This window comes from Emydura macquarii, unplaced genomic scaffold (assembly GCF_026122565.2).
Source record: "Emydura macquarii macquarii isolate MOO-44397 ecotype Brisbane River unplaced genomic scaffold, CSIRO-AGI_Emac_v2 contig_2437, whole genome shotgun sequence".
Lineage (NCBI taxonomy): Eukaryota > Metazoa > Chordata > Testudines > Chelidae > Emydura > Emydura macquarii.
In genome coordinates, this window is record NW_027132574.1 from 130,106 (window position 1) to 142,815 (window position 12,710).

Consider the following 12,710-nt stretch of genomic DNA (forward strand, 5'->3'; position numbering starts at 1 on the left):
ATCCTAGAACTAAAGGCAAGTTGCCTGCCACTCAGCACAAATAATTTATATTAATGACAGGACTGAGACAAGGGTTTGTTCATACAGGAAAGTCAGACAGCCATAAAATTATAGGAAAAATTCAAATTTGACCTCCAGATATATGGCACAATTCCCATAGATTTCAACTGAAATGTTCAGGAATATCCAAACGCAAAATTTGTCCCACAGAAATGGGAGATAGGAAAGCTCTATTAGTTTATTTAGCCCATCCTATCAAACCAGGCCAGATCTTCTCTGCTGTATGTTCACCTGTGCTTTATGCTATCCAGTTCTGACTAAACTGATGGGGGATCCATTGCTGGGACATACTTCATGTGATTAATAAACCTCATTTAGGAATTTTTTTCCCCACAAGTTAAGCCTATATTTTCCACCAATGGTTGAGACAGACATTAGCAATAATGTGTAGTAAATAGTTATGTTACAGTTTCTTCTTAACTATTATGGCCATCAAGTACAACAACTTCTCAGGCAGGCGTTTGACTGTGGATCATTTCTTAAAGGCTAAGAATCTACATGGGAAAACAGAAAGTACCAACCCATTCCCCGTAATGGGTTAGAATACTGGTACAATGTGTGCATAAGTATTTACAAGAGAGCTTTCAATGTCATGAAAACAAAGATCAAGTTATTGTACACCTCCTCTGAACTTCTAGATTGCTCATTCAAGCTGAATCCAATCTCACATTGCAAGTGTGCCCATCATATCAAGTGAGATTCCATTAATTTAAAAGCAAAGTTATTAAATTACATTTCCCTTTTCCACCTTGTATGTGTCTTTGTCTTTCATTTTCAACTGCTAAGGAGATGTGTATAATTCATAAATGCAATGCTCTGCTATTTATTTTTCAGGTTGCATTTTGCGTTTTATATCTCACTCATGAAAAGCCTTATTTAATAGCACTCTGGATAGTGAAACGTTGATTCTCAGGTTCTACATTCTGACAAACTAGATACTGTCAACAAAAGGACAAAAATCTTTCTTTCCACACATAAGTTCTTCTTTCCTTTCCTTTTTAGACCAGGATCCAAGTTCTGAAACTAAAAGCTAACGTAAAATTTATTAGTAATTAACAAGGATGCTTCAGAAACAGCCAATTTTGCCTAGGACTGAAAAGTAAAAATATTGGTTCTGATTCTGACCTCACATTATCAGTTTTACACTAGTATAAAATTCTGTTGACTTCAGTGGATTTACTCCTAGCTTCTAACCTGCATGCGATCAGAATTAAGCCCATTAACTGTCATGCAAAATGATGAGTTGAAATCTAAACTACAGCAGCAGATGATGCCATTATCTTTCACATGGATGGCAGGCACTGATAAAATTTACAAATCTAGCCAAGTTTATCTTTTTGTAAACTTTCTTTTCATCTTGGTGCCATTGGCCAGATCCTGCAAGGTCATAACTTCAAAGGGAACTTGGGGTGCTCACAACGGCAGGCCTGAGGAATACTCCTGGAAAACAGGGACATGGAATAATCTATTTTCTTAAAATATGGGAAGTTACACAGGATTATATAGTGTCATTAAGGCACAGGGCTGCATAAGTGACAGAGAGAAGCTACCTCACCCTGGAGGTCTTGGGTGGGGAGGTGATGTCACAGTCTTCCTGCCCCTAGAAAACCTTTGCAGAGAATAGGGTCCAAAAGTGACATCAAGCAGCAAACCAAAAACTGTATATGGAGTACCCAAAGAGTCATGGTGGCCTCAAAGAGATCAGAATGAGCAGCAAGGGATTTACAGGACATTGCATAGCAGCCCATAACAATAAAGGGTGAAGTTTCATGGGCCTGCTGAAGAGATGGGAGGGATAGCTGGGGAGGCAGCGGATCGGAGATTCATAGTTGGCTTGGGGTTTCAGGTATGAGATTTCATAGCAAACTCCAAGACACGGGAGGGGCTGTGACCACCTCCCTGTTTTCTGTTTATGACACTCATCTGAATTAAAAGAAGCTTGTTTCAGACAGCTTTACTTAAAGACCCCAAGCAGCAGCCACTAAGATGAGACAGGATCATATCTGTCTATCACCCTATGACACAGGTCATATCAGCCCTATCACCATAGTTTTCTAAATTCTCATGCTTCAGAGAATAAACTGATCACCTTAAGGTAAGAGTCAGATTGGCCTGGATGGCTTGGCCATCTCTCTGAACAGTCTCTGATCTTGCTGCATTAGCATAGCTTGGCTCTGCTCTGAGCTCTCCTTGGGCTGATCTGGCTTTTGTGTTGATTCCTACGGTTACCTGTTCTGACACCTGCCTCTTAGGCAGCTAGAGGAGACTTTTTTTTTGGTTTTCCTACTTGGATTTTCATCAACCAGTCTCCTCTACTGGATTCAGTTTGCTGTGAGACCTGGGACACTTAGGAGAGTTGCAGTGACACCCAAACTCTCAGGCTGATGTATTCCCAGAATGACAATGGTGGCAGAGCGACCTCAGGCAATGATGGTATTCATGGCTCTCTGGTGGCTTTTTCCTGTTCTTAAGGTTGTATAGGCACGTGGGTGTAGCTTCTAGAGCTCTTATGCTCAGCTGTTTTCTTTTTTATTTGATGTCGGTGGTTCTGCCATTGGCCAGTAGTAATGGCATCACACAAAGATAGCTGAGAAACAACAAGAGGTTGAAGAGGGAATTAAAACTGTCAGGACCAAAAAGATGTTGGCTTGCTATATACCTATGACAGCTCAGTCCAGTCTTTAACCTTGTACCAGGAAGAACTTTGTTCAGTTACAATATTATACAACTGGCCAGATGCATTGCGGTTTCTTTTCAACTTCCTCTGAAGCACTACAATACAGGCCACCATCAGTGGCTGCTCAGTACTCCTGACACCCTAACAAGCCAGCTAAACTCCCTGATGGATCTCCCTGCTTGATTGGCTCTTAAACGTAGCAGCAGCAGTAGCTCGATGGCTGCTCAATGAACATGCCCATGGACTCTCTACCTCCCTGATCTCGTCTCCTACTCCTGCTCTGCTCCTCCACAGCAATAGCCCACATCCTGTCTACACCAAGCCTTGTTCCCATCCTGTCCCAGCCTTGCTACTGCATTCCCTGATTCCTGGTAATATTGTTCCGACCCTCAGCTCTGATTCCGGACTCTGACTGTCTTGACCCGTGGTTCTAGCATTTGGACTCTGGCTCTAGTTCTGACCTTTGGTCCTACTTCCTGGTTCTGGTCCTGCCTTGACCCATAGATATGGCATTCGGACTCCAAACACAAGGCCTGATTCCCACTCCAACCACTAGGCCTGACTGCCTATGACCTACTCTCCTGACACACAGAACTCTTGTACTAAATGGACAATCAATATCTTTCATGATGGAAATTTCCATATTCCTTCTGCACCTGTAAATGTAAGCAGTATTGACCAATATATGCTGGGCTAATACATTCATCTATCACATTATGAATATGTATTAATCACATCACATACATTAATATGCATTAAGCATAGAATATCAATATTACATTATATTAAATATATATATATATTTCTAACAGTTATATTGCCTGAACTGGTCTATGTCTTTCTATAATCCTGTGCACATCTGCTAAGTATCCCATTACACTTTGCAAAGCTGACGGCAGCTTTGACATTAGAAAATAGGAAACTTGTCAATATATATATATTAACATTCTGCCTTGGTACATGCTGGGGAGATACCTTGACAGACCAGTACCTGGAATGCCAGTATCCAAAAGAAAGATAAGGAAGATACAGAACATCAAATTAAGGAACTGATGGGTTGGTTTTCAATGACTATAAAGAGTTTTGAAACTATGAAATCATCCTATAAATACTACCAGCTGAAATGTGTAGCTTTGGAAGCAAGCCTTCTTTGTAAGGTTAATTCAAAATTGCTGTATGAGACAGCATCCCAGAACCTTTCATAGAGAACCTTTTCCCCCGTACTATACTATTATTGACTCTTAGCAATAAATCTGACTGATATTGGTTATTTGGTCTCTTGAGTATATTTCAACTGAACCAACGTGTGGTCAAGCAATTAACTATGCAATTTATCAACAGAAGTAAGCCAGCCTTCTGGGAGGCAGAACTATGGAGGGATTCAAGATAGAAACTTACAGTGAGGTACAATAGCCACTCTTTTAAGGAGATTTTATATTTAGACTGAGAATATATATTTTGCTTTGCATTGAAACATTTAATACCAGTAAAATATTTACATTGCATTATTATGTTGTATCGACATATTTTACATACAACATTTTAAAAATATTTGAGTAATTTTAAATTTTATTGGTGCTTTTTAGAATATAATTCCTCCACCTTTAAAGCCAGGTGTACTAGTTCACGAGAGTTCAAATGCACAGAATTCTGAGGGGAAAAATAATTAATCAAATATTGTATAATACAAAAATCTAAGAAGAACATAGAAGGTTTTCTATACATATGTATCCCATTGGAAAACTCACATATCTAATCCAAAGCAGTCGCAGTAAATTGGACTGTAAACCTATCACTCGTGCAGGACTGAATATTGGCTATCCCGCACTGCAGCCCTGCTTTTTGGTGGTAAATTGCACATTTTTGGGAAAGAAGGAAACATTTTTCTGTCAGCCTATTTGAAGTCAGTCAGAGGGATGGAATGTTAGCAGCAGTCTGGTGAAACAGGATTACTGGGCAGAATACAGATGAGAGTTAAAGGTGCATAATAAATATAATTTATCACATGCTTCTGCACTTCATCACATGGCTATCAATACTGCATAGTGGGAACAAAATTCAGTAATTCAACTGTTTATATTCTGGTGTCTATGAAAGATGCAACTAAGCATCATTGTTATTTCTGAACATTAAAAATGAAAAGTTAGACACATACTGCAGTAAAGACCTGATCAGTTTTAAACACATGCTTTTAAACTGTTTATTAAATTTTAATTTCCTGTCTCCTTTGCACTCTGCAATACAAAGGCTTGAGACTTTTTTCTCCCTAAATGAGCCTCATTTGGAATATGATTAATATAGAAAAAAGCTGCATCGCATTACAAAGTCAGTTTGATCAACTGGCATAGACAGCACAAGTCTCCCAGCCAATTATATTGGGCAGTGATAATAAGACAGACATTTTTCTTTTAAAATTAACTTACACAACAGAGCCTCACTGGAAGTCAGGCTGCTACTCACAAAATGGCACTGCTCAAATAATTATAAAAAGAAAGAATCCAAACACGCATCATAGGCCCTCACCCAAGATTTTTCTGTTTGTTCTAACATAACAGCAAGAGTGACTCAAGTGCAAAATCATTAAACACCTCTTGTTGTATATACGTACTAATAGTATGTTGATTGATAGATAAACCCTTGTTTCTGGAAAGAACTCAAAACATGTCAACTGCCTGCCTATAAACAAAGGCTATGAATGTTAGAATGAGACTTCTTTAAAAAAAGGCAGCCTCCCATTGAGCCAGACTGGAGACAAAGTTCTGTCTATCCACAAAAGATTTAATTTAAAAAGATAGAATGCCAGTAGTGACAGCTTAGGTACTTATTCCATCCACCAAGTTACACTCTGCTCTTCTCAAACTGTGATAGTAACAAAATCATTGGAGACTCTTCATTACATTATTGCATCTAGCTGCAAATAACATGTGCAAGGTCCACAGTTCTCAAAAGGCCAGGAATCATTCTTTTTTGTCCTAGCAATTCTGTTAAAAAAGAATCCTGCAAGCTTTTTTTTTTTTTTTTTCTACCTGACCTTCCATTTTCACTAACCTTTTGTAAGGATGCATTTTCCCAGGCAGCCGGTTTAAGTGATTTACACTGTTTTACACTAACGGGGAAGAAATGGCGGTGTCCTCTGGAGCAGCCACACTTTTAATCAAATACAGCTCATAAATCACATTTACGACTTTCAGAGCTCAATCAATAGGATGTTTTATAGTCTGCAACAAAATTATCTGGAAAGTAGTAGAAGTACAGGAGGGATGTAGCAGAGGGACCACACACATATAGGCTCTGCACCTTGTCTGCCTATAGGGATTTACTTGCCAATTTTAACGAAGAGTGATCTACCCCAGAACTCTAATGCGTTCATGATCAATGCACTGTTGGCTGCTAATGAAGCAGTTTTGGAGGCCATGATCAATAATACCAAAGCACAGCGAATTTCTTTTCCATTTTACTTTAGTTTAGGAACAATTACTAATATCTTTCCCACTAAACTTTGGTTACAGTCTTGTTCTCATAGACAAAAGTTTCCATAGCTTTGCTAAATGAACACTTAAATTTGTCGAAGTGATCTCAAGTAAATCTGGGAATTCAAAGGTCTTCTCAGAGCTAATTCATGTCTCCCTTAACTTCAATTTTCATATTTAATGTACCAAATTCTTCACCAAGTTTGATTTGTATGTACAGTATATATTGTATGTTATTTTACTGTGTAATGTAAGCAAACAATTACTGTCTCATGTAACACAGAGAAACTGCCATTGGCATAAACTTAATCTGAAAGTTAATGGCAAAAGTTATGGGAAAAGTTGCTATAAAATTCTAAATTACAGCTAAAACACTTGCATCATGTTTATGATCAATTTAGATCATGTATTACGTACAAATGAATATCTTGCTTCATAATTTCCAAAATATATATTATGGAAAACTAAAGATACATTGAAATTTATTCAGATTGCCTTAGTAGCTAGCAGAACTACAAAACTTCCATTGATATTAATGCAATACTGTGAAATTTCATATATCTTCTAGATAATTATTAAGTGAACTTTTGCTTTGTAAAAATTCTGAACTGGGGGGAGGGAGGAGAGGGAAGCAATACCAGTGAAGATAATTAAGATAAGATCAGAGTTAAACTCTGAACTTCTCAGGTATTTATATAGCCTTGTGACAGCATGCTGAGGACTATACCTGAGACAGCACTCTGGTTACTATCAGCACTAATTACATCCCCCTGGAAAAGGCTAATTGGGTAGAGGTGTACCTGATTACTAGGACAAATTGGGGCTAGTGATGATCCAATTAGCCCATTAACAGGAAAGCTGTACAACAGAGCACAGGAAGGAGAGCTGAAGGGGGAACTGTCCTGACCAAGAGGGTCCTCTGAGTAGAGACACCTTGCCTTTCCCTCCACCGCCCCCTCCCCCCTGACTTTTGTTGGAGAACGGGTTAGAAAGTGGAAATAGCAGTATCTCTACACCTTGATGCACTATGTATTGGTGGAACTATAATGTAAATGAACTACATAGGAATGTTTACAAGCAAGGAGGTCTCAGAGCAGTCTGTGTTTGTGGAAGTTGCAAGGGTGTCACATGTTGCCCTGTCAAGGTCCCCATCACAATAGTATTTGAGTGCCTCACAACCTTTAATATAGTTATCCTCACAACACCCCTATGAGAAAGGGAAATATGATTATCCCCATTTTACAGATGGGAAACTGAGACACAGGAAGTCACACTAAGTGACTTGCCCAAAGTCTGTGGCAGAGCAGGGAACTGAACCCAGGTCTCCAGAGTCCTAACCACCACCTAATTAAACACTGTCCTTTTGACTATAGCATTTGGATACTATAATGGGCATATAACATTTCTCATTTTTTCATATGTGGCAGGAAAGAATGCCCAACAAAACAGATACATTATTTTAATAGGTATTTGTCTCTTCTTTGCCATGTCGTGCTTGTCCTTTTTGGATATCTTTATAAAATGAGTACTTTAAATCCAATTAACTTCAGAGTTCTCCATGAAGGTATGCAGGACAATATTGCTGATGCTACAAATTGATAAAAACATTGAACTTATTATATTGCCTTTTTGAATAATTCTTTAAAAAACACATCTGAATTATCTCTAGAACATCGAGTTTAAATCATACTCTTAAGAATAATAATAATACCAAGTACTACTGTATATTTCATTTATCTAGGACCTTTAATTCCAAAGATTCCCAAAATATATAAATATATTTGGGTCCTGTTCTGAGGAAGTTACTCATACACCTGAAGGAGGATATATATATATATATATGTAAATGCACCATTGAAATGCAGCTACATCTGGGGTGAAATTCAACATGATATGCAAGCTCAGGCAAGGAAGTAAAAAATACCAAATGCAAGTGAAACTCAGGAAACTCAGCAAGTTTGCAGATGACACTAAGTTAGGGGGAGTGGTAGATATCCTGGATGCTAGGGACAGGATACAGAAGGACCTAAACAAACTGGATGATTTAGCCAAAAGAAATCTGATGAGGTTCAACAAGGACAAGTGCAGAGTCCTGCACCTAGGATGGAAGAATCCCATGCACAGCTACAGACTGGGGACCGACAAGCTAGGCAGCAGTTCTGCAGAAAAGGACCTGGGGGTAACAGTGGATAAGAAGCTGGATATGAGTCAGCAGTGTGCCCTGGTTGTCAAGAAGGCTAATAGCATATTGGGCTGCATTAGTAGGAGCATTGCCAGCAGATCACGGGAAGTGATCATTCCCCTCTATTCGGCATTGGTGAGGCCGCATTTGGAGTATTGTCTGCAGTTTTGGGCCCCCCACTACAACAAGGATGTGGAGAAGTTGGAGAGAGTCCAGCGGAGGGCAACAAAAATGATTAGGGGACTGGAGCACAAGACTTATGAGGAGAGGCTGAAGGAACTAGGCTTGTTCAGTCTATAGAAGAGAAGAATGAGGGGGGATTTGATAGCAGCCTTCAACTACCTGAAAGGGGGTTCCAGGGAGGATGGAGCTTGGCTGTTCTCAGTGGTGGCAGATGACAGAACTAGGAGCAATGGTCTCAAGTTGCAGGGAGGGAGGTCTAGGTTGGACATTAGGAAAAAGTTTTTCATTAGGAGGGTGGTGAAGCACTGGAATGGGTTACCTAGGGAGGTGGTGGAATCTCCATCTTTAGAGGTTTTTAAGCTGCAGTTTGACAAAACCCTCGCTGGGATTATTTAGCTGAGGTCAGTCCTGCTCTGAGCAGGGGGTTGGACTAGATGATCTCCTAAGGTTCCTTCCAATTCTATGATTCTATGACTCAAACTGGAATTCATCCAGGATACTGTTGCTACTAAAAAACAAGAAGTCTAACCTCTTATTTCTTGTAACGCTGACGTTGTGATACAAAGCCTTGGGATGGGTATATATGAAGCAAGGGAATAACTTGTTCAAATATTACATAACCCTTCTAATGTTAATCTTCTAAATTATGCGGGAATGCATAAAGCTAGAGAGGTATGAACTTGAAAAATGTAAAGAAAAGTAACAGTGCAATAATCATACGTTGTATTTCTAGAGCACGTTCCATCAAAGAATCTCAAAAAGCATTGCCTAGATCCAAAGGTGAGTGAGGTTAATAGAAATGGTAAGTCTGCACTGTAGGTGGGAATTGTGATTCCCAGTGCGAGTAGACAGACTCATGCTACTCAACTTAGTGAGCTGAAAATAGCAGTGTGGATGCTGCGGCACTGGAAGTGGCTCAAGCCAATTCCCCAAGCTGAGAGTCCAGGGAGGCAGAAAGACTTGGACTTTGGTGACTAGCCTGAACTGCCACCATAGCCTCACTGCTATTTGAGTAAACTAGCTCAATCACAGCTAGCACGAGTCTGTCTACCTGTGCTGGGATTGACACCTCCCAGCTGCAATGTAGGTATTAGTCCATTGATTTCACTGGCTTTAAATGAGACCTTTTGTGAGCACTAAGTTTCACAATACCCTTATGAGGCAAGGAAGTATTCTTACATCCATTTCAAAGTTGATTAAAACAAAGTAGAGAGAGGGTTAAGTGATTTCTCCAAGGTTATGCAAAAAATCTGTGGCTAAATGAAGACTACAGAAGTGGTTGAATACTAGTCCTCTGTGCTAACCACTAGACAGTCACATTTTCCGTATCACACACTGAACTCATCAGATAGCATTTCTAAATAGACAAGGGCAAAAGAAAAATATGTCAAAAACATTATGGAAAATTAGTTTGTTGTGGTGTGCGGATGGAGTGGCCTGCTGTGCCCTCAGGCGCTCTTCCTAATCTACTGTGTTGCTTCTTCTCCACTAATTATTATACTTTTTCTTAACAAAAGAGTGATTCCATCACTTTCAGATCTGACTGTTCTATTGTCTATCTGAAATGCACCTTTAGCTCAACAAGAATGAGTGACATGCTTTGATTTGTTTGTTCGTCTTACCCTCATCCAATATATTTTGGCTTTGCTATTATTTCCCCTTAAAACTGAATGTGTGTGTAGAGTATAAAATACTGTTACCACAAAGCAGCTCAACCGTGAGCTCCGAACACAAAACTGATTCCACAAAGCTACTTGACAGGATCTTTCTTTGAATATGATCTATTTCAAGCATGAGACTTTCTGGACACTAATCCCTTTTCCTTTTTAACTTGTTTTCTCTGCCTATTCCTACATCCAGTATAAAGTTTGTCAACTTTAGCAGTGAAGTGAAAGGGCTACAGTCTATCATAGTCTAACCACTATGAAAAACACTCCATTAATCATAATGATTTCCTTTCATTTATATGTGAATGATGCACGCTATGTACCTCTCTAAATTCTATTCTGGTTCATTTTTAAAATCTACTGTTCGCTGCCACAGGCAACCATTTTCAGTTATGAGAGCCTTCTGTTATTGTCCCTCTACTACGGTCTTGCTTGAATGGTTCATGCCTTCTTTTCCTCTGTATTTATTATTCTTCATCCCAAAATAATTTTTCTTTGCTTCCTTTGTTCCTGTTGTAGATCTGATGTGACATGTGCAGAGGGATAAGTCAGGCATGGGTGACAGATTATGCTCTCTGGTACATCATGTACGTGATGGTCATGGAAGTGATGGCAGGAAGCTGCAGAATGCAGCAGATTTTTGCCTGAAAGGAGCACATGGAACCATGAAAGAACAAAAAGTGTAGACTATAGTCTTTGTGATCAGTAATGGCAGGACAAGGAAAACATGGCTATTATTAACAACTCAATGCTGTAGTAGGACTGTCAAGGTTCTCTGCCCCAAATAACCTTTTACTGTTGGCAGTGATTATATTAGCTTTACTACTGCTCTTGTATTATTGGAGTTCTCCCATCATTTTATGTCACTATCTCTAGAATTGACACATATGTAAACTAGGGTAAACTCCAAAGTGCTTCAATTTACATTCCAACCTTCACAGCATTTTTCTACTGTTCAAGATCACCAGGGATAACAACTTCAGTTGAGGCACTTGCCCCCTGTAGGCTTGAGTTTGCCCTTCAAAGAAGCACTAACCTCACTGATTAAAAAGGGAGTGATGCTCATTTGGAGTCTGATGAATCTGGAGAGACCTCACATATAAGGAAATATCTGACAGGGCCTCACCTACACATAATGCAGGAGAGCACAAAGCTGAACATATTGTGATTTCCATTTTGTATCTTTGGTTTTGTTGTCAAAAATATTTGCTGAAAAAGGAACTGTTAATTTGTAAATATTATGTATGTGGTAGTTGTAATTAAATGGTTTGTCATACTTTGCATATGTCACCCTTTGTGAGAAGTTTTATACAGTTGTTATTTTGCAGTCACTTTGACATATCACAGAGCTTTCCATTTTCTGCTGGCAAAGAAAATACATTCATTTGCATTATTGCAAACTAAATAAATAAGCAAAAGCAGCCAGAAGGGACCTGTCTGATCCTATCTGCAAAAGACACACAAATCTACAATTCACTGTGTTCATTCAAAATGAAAAAGTTTTCATGTGTAAAATGAAGGCTTCCTTTGCTAGTATTGGGCTCCAGACTCCCACCCCTTGTGTTGAGGTGAAGACTCTTCTTACTGCCTTTGGAGAGGCAGGAAGTGCTTGATTTGTGCCAGAGCTTGCCAGGGTTGAGGCCCGGCACTTCTAGGCTTGGCAGTTCAGAACCCCAGCACCTCTGAGCTTGCTGTGTCAGTTTTGAAAGTAAAAAGTTGCTTGAGCCCTGGCACCTCTTGCATTAGAAATTAAGCACTAGAGGTAGGAATTTACCGAGGAATAATCCTAATGCCATTATCTGTACAAACACTTAATTAACATGAGTAACAGTCACTTTAATCATCAACAGATTGATTCAGGATCCAAACTGCCCTAGCCCCGGACTCTCTACAGTGCAAGCTGACAATGTCGAATTAGGGTCTCTTTTGTGTTGGGCATCCACCGGTGCTGGCATGCAGTTCTCTGCTGCATCTTGGCTGCTCCCTGATTTGATCCTCAGCCATGCATCTCCCCCATACTGCTCCCTGTTCTCTCTCTAACAATCCAGTCCCATTATCCACCTCTACCTGACACAAAAAGTGCTGCGCATCAACCCTACTCAGTCCCTCAGTTACTGATCAGGGATAGCTCCTTCGCTTCAGTACTCTGATAGATTCTTATGTACAGCATAGTGAAGGCTCCCTGGGGCCACAGGATCGGGCTGCTCTTCACCTGCTGGATCTTTGCAGCAGTAGACTATGTTCTTGTGACACTGCCACTAGTCATACCACCTTCCCATTAGACCAAGCTCCAGGAATTTGATGCAGCGCTTCCTGCCATTTTGCTTCCCAACTCATTTGCTCAGCCCCTCTTCCATCATGGCTTCAGGGATAGGGCCTGCTTTCACAGCTCTGCTGATGTTTTCTGGAGTGAAAATTCACTTCTGCATGGTGGGGCTTCACTCCTCCACACATGCAGCTGTGAGAAGGTG